This window comes from Microtus pennsylvanicus, chromosome 8 (genome assembly GCF_037038515.1).
Source record: "Microtus pennsylvanicus isolate mMicPen1 chromosome 8, mMicPen1.hap1, whole genome shotgun sequence".
Lineage (NCBI taxonomy): Eukaryota > Metazoa > Chordata > Mammalia > Rodentia > Cricetidae > Microtus > Microtus pennsylvanicus.
The window spans coordinates 79174736-79180193 of NC_134586.1; positions in this window are offsets into that span (position 1 = coordinate 79174736).

Here is a 5458-nt window from a genome sequence, read left to right on the forward strand (position 1 = left end):
ACATTGAAACTATGTTAATTACATCATTGTTTGACCAATAGCTTAGGCATCTTTCTAGCTAGCTCTTACATTTTCAATTAACCCATTTCTATTAATCTATGTATGACCACGCAGCTGTGGTCTACCAGTAAAGGTCTGGTGGTGTCTTTTTCCTTTAGCAGCTACATGTCATCTCCTTGACTCTGCCTACCCTCTTTATATATCAGATTTCTGCTAAGCCATTGACCAAAACAGCTTCTTTATTAACCAATGGTAATAAAACATATTCACAGCATACAGAGGGGAATCCCACATCAATTTAATAAAATGATAACAGAAAACTTCCCAAGTCTTGAGGGAGTGAGATGGGCACCCAGATCCATGATACTCACAGAATATCAATTAGATTCGAATCAAAGAGGTCCTCTCTAAAATCAAAAAAGAGAGAATTCTAAAATCAGATCACATAGTAGGTGTAGTTGTTCATGTTTTCAAGCTGACATGTGCTAGAATCACCTAGAGGATGGGCCTTCAAGCACACCTTGTGAGATTACTTAGCCTCTGGTGTTGTTTGGGAAGATTATGTTCACTAGACCCATCATAGAAGGTTCCCTGACCTTGAGTCCCGGACTTCATAGAAAGAGGTGAACTGTGCACAAGCATTCCTCACTCCGTTCCTAATTGTGGATGAATGAGACCAGACACTTTCTAGTTCCTGTATGTTTCACTTTCCCACCACAATGAACTATGTACTGCATCTGTGTGCAGAATAAAGCACTTCCCTCTTAAGTGGCTTCTGTCAGGTTGTGTTATTACAGCAACTAAACACTGGGGACTGATCAGTATACCAGTAGGTTCCTTAGACTGTCTGTTCCAGAAGAGAATGAAATAGTATACCTAGGGTATTAAAAGAAAGGGAAGTGAACCATTAAGATCTTGGCCCAGCACAGCTACTCTCTGGACATGAAGGAGAAAGCTTTTTCCTCAAGCAAGGGAAGCTAAGAAAACTCACTGCCACTAGGCCAGCATTTAGGGGATGTCTAAGTGAATTCTATGTCTAGACATGAATGGATGGTAGTTGCCATTGTGAAAATATGGAATGCACTGCTAAAGCAGATACATGAAAGGAAGAAGGAAATTAAAACAAAATCAAAAAACACCAGGCTATACACAGACAATGAAGCCATAGGAAGAACAAAGGTGATTGACAACTATTACTATTATGACAAGGGTAGGCCACTACCTATCAGGAATCAAGTCTCAAATGTTAAGTGAATTATGCTCTCAGGTTAAATGTGTAGGTTGGCTACTAAGCATAGTGGTACATGCCTATAATCTCAGTTCTTAGGAGGCAGACACAAGAAGATTGAAATCTGAGGATATTCCAGGCTTCATAGTTAGCTCAAGGTCAGCCTGGGATATCTAACAACATCTGTAAAATACTAATAAATAAATAAAGTGATAGATACAGACTGGCAAAAGGTGTAAGATTAACATAGCCTAACTATATAATGCTTACATGAAGTTCAACTTAATACTATGGTAGTTTGAATAGGTATGGCCCCCATAGGCTCAAGCGTTTGGATGCTTGGCCATAGGGAGTGGCACTATTGGGATGTGTGGCCTTGTTGGAGAAGATGTGGTCTTGTTGAAGAAAGTGCATCACTGGGCAGGCTTTGGGGTCTCATATATGCTCAAGCATAACACAGTTTTCTCCTTCTGCCTGCAGATTAAGATGTAGAACTTCTTTCAAATTCTCCAGCACTGTGTCTGTCTGCATGATACCATGTCCCACCATGATGATAATGGACTAAATCTCTGAACTGTCAGCCACCGCAATTGAATGTTTTGCTCTGTAAGAGTTGCAGTAGTCAAGGTGTCTCTTCATAGTAATAGAAACCCGAACTAAGACAGATACTAAAGGCAAGTTGACTGAAAGTGACTGGACAGAAAACAAGCTACACACTAACAGAAACACAGAGGAACAGGAAAAGCTTATATCTAGGATGATACACCCCAAAGACACAGTCTTAAAAACTGTAATAATGACGAAGCTATTACTAACATAGTGGTATAGATAATGACTTCAACAAGAGGACATAGCAAATCTATACACATATGCACCCAAAAAGACAGACAGAAAAGGCAGACTGAAATGGGGAAGTAGACTCGCTGAGATCATACTTATTGTTTCTAGAAGAGATTTTGAGAAGAAATGGCAGGAAAGAATGGAGGTGATTATCTCTACAAGACCAATAGAAGACAGGAAAGGACCCAGGGGCCATATAAAGAATGCAACCCAGAGTTGACTTATCAGATTCTCAGCCTTGGGGGATTCCCCTCTAGAACACTGTCCAGTGCTGAATCATGTAATTGTTCTCATTAACTCAAGTGAAATATTCTTCAAGACAGACCACCCTTTCATTCATAAAGCAAGTCTCTAACACTTTAAAGACAAAACCTACCATAGAATAAAATTACAAATAAAATACAAAAGGGACTATGGAAATTTTATAGTTACTAGAAATTTTACTTCAAAATCAAAATTGAAGGGGCCACTTCACTCCATTTAGAATGGTAATTAACAGAAAAATTTAAAGATGACCCGGTACATGCCTTTAATCCCAGCATTTGGGAGACAGGGTGAAGCTCTCCAGGACATCAAGGCCAGCCTGGGCTACACAGTCTAAAAACAAAGACTGAGTGAGAATAACAATCAGATGGTTTGTGATGGCTCATGGGGTAAAAGCACAAACCCAATGACCTGAGTTTGATCCCCAGAACCCACATAAAAGTGGAATGAGAGACTACTAACTCAACAAAGTTTTCTCTGATTTCCAAATGTAGACAGTATTATGCACCCCTATGCATACACACATGCGTGCGCACACAAACACAAGCATTACAAAAATAATAATAATAGTAACAGCAATCTTTTTAAATGACTAGTGCTGGCAAAGACATGAAGACAGGAATCTATACATACTATTGGCTAGGATGCAAATTAGTACAACTATTATAGAAAATAGGTTGGTGTTGCTAAAGTATAAGAAGTAGAATTACCATGTGATTTAACAATTCTACTGAGCAAACCCAAAAAAAACTGAACTCATTGTGTTAAAACAAAGCAACAGCCTCCTCCCAGATGATAGCCAACATATGAAATTAATCTAGAATCCATTCATAGATCAATGAATATAGAAAATATGATACATTAAACAGTGAAATACTATTTTTGTCATGAAAAGCACAAACTTCTGTAATTTGCAGCATTGTGGGTTTTGGGGACCCCAAAATGTGAGCCTGTTCCACCTTGTCTGAAGATCAAAGAGTTTGAGTTTATTTTTGCTCTCTCAAAGTTGTTGACAACACGTTTGGCCACAAAACAAGATATTCTGACCTAGGGTATGGTTAGTTGGTGTTTTGGCCATTAAGGTGACCTATAGACATGGATCCACTCCACCCTGACCAAATGTTACAAAATTCAAGCATACTTCTGCTCCTTCTTTTGAAATAGGAGATTTGAGTTGGGGAGGGGCTGCCTACAGGATACTAGAATATGTGCACTGCCCCAAACATCAAATGCTTTGTTCAGTAATTAATGACTTCATGTCTCAAGTGCTGAAGTAAGTAACTGTTCTGGTTGTATTTTGTGTCATGTTAAAACAGTCTTTTGCCTTCTCCCCTCGCCCCTTTGTATAAAAGTGTATGGAAAATAAACTTGGGCGAATTCAGCATTCAGTATTCACTGAGTGGCCCTTCCATTACTATTCTGTGTCTCTGTGTTTCTTTCTTATCTCTGTTCCTCCTACATAACATTTTTAATCCTCACACCCCTACCCTGGAATGCATGAACCTACCATGGCTGGACCACGGCAGAAGTCACCTCCAAAAAGGTGCCTCCCAACAATGGATGAGCCTTAGGATATTACACTGAGTGAAATGATACAGACATAGGAAGACAAACACTATGTTCTCTCTTATGCCTGTCAGTGCCATGGAAATAGAACTAACTGTGACAGTTGTAAGGGATAACAGAAGCAGTTATAAAGGGAGGGTAATTAAGAAAAATACTGTTGTCCTAAACAGAACAAATGATTTATGTTGTATGGAACAGTAAAGAATTGTGCCTGCAATGATAAAATGTGTATTTAAAAAAATATAAAATTTAAATACTTTCCCCCATAATGGCAATTTTTGTAGTATATGTTTGCTACCCTGATCATTATGTACATAATATATATTCACTACTTACAATTTTAGTTAAGAGAAAAGTAATATATAGCACGTAAGTCAAAATGTTGTTCAAAAAATCTTCTATCACCCTATGTACCACTAAAAGCCATAAGCGATGCATGCTCAGATTCATTACCTACTTTACTTATTTACTAAGACAGTGTTACCTGTAGCCCTGCCTTGCCTCACTCTGTACCTCCCAAGTGTTGGTGTAACAGGTGTGCACCCTGACACAGTGAGGTTAGTTTTAATGTTCTGTCAATTTAACATTGTGGAACATCTTAGCTAGTGTATTCTTTAGCTAGTTATGAATGTAAGTGCTTTCTACGCTAAAACAGCCAAACTAAATCATTAACTATCCCCAACAGAACTAAACACTTCTCTTCAGTCTGGTTTCTAGCATAGATACATGCTCAATACTGCAGAGTTCTGTCACATGTATGCCACACTAATATCTAGGGAAGGGACCAAAGTAGACATCAGGAGGTAGCCGCAGTGACTTTTAGAAAAGAAGCAGTTAGAGAAGAGATAATATGGTGATCTTGAAAGCCATTTGGCTACTTTAACTTGGAAGCCTGTGTTCAGCCGTTTCCACACGCATCCTTTCCTCCTACTACCTCCTTTCCTATTCCCTGCCAGCCTCCCAGAGCTCCAGTGTTGTCATATGCTGCAAGAAATATATTATGCACAAAATTACAGTGCTATATAGGGCTCACTCAGTGGCGGAATGTGGAGGTTTGTAATTCTGCAGCTCTATATCATTTCATGGGAAATGAAAACTGATATCTGAAAGCAGCAACTTGCAGTGAAATATTATTTTTCTTTTTTCCCGTTATTTATAAATAGCATCAGTTTCAAATACTTTATTACAGATAATCTTTACCAATTTAAATGTCCAAGTTTTCAATGAAACGTGCCTCAAAAAATGTAAATACCTTTGCAAATGTAATTCCATATTTTGCCTTCAGAGAAGCCAACACATTCCTCCATTTTAGTCGGAGTAACAAACTGTGCATCTGAGGAGGGAACTTCGTTCATGAAATTTAAAATTATCAGGTGGCAGGGTTTATAAAATACTCCTAATGCTTGTGACTGTATAGTAGCTATGGATCTTTCAAAGTCAAGGCTTTATAAAATACCTGCAGCAAAACTAAATTTAAAAAGAAGTAATCAATTTTACCAAGTTTGAAGCTTTTTAAATATTTTTTTCTTTTAAATTCAGTGTCTTATGTATCCCAGACTG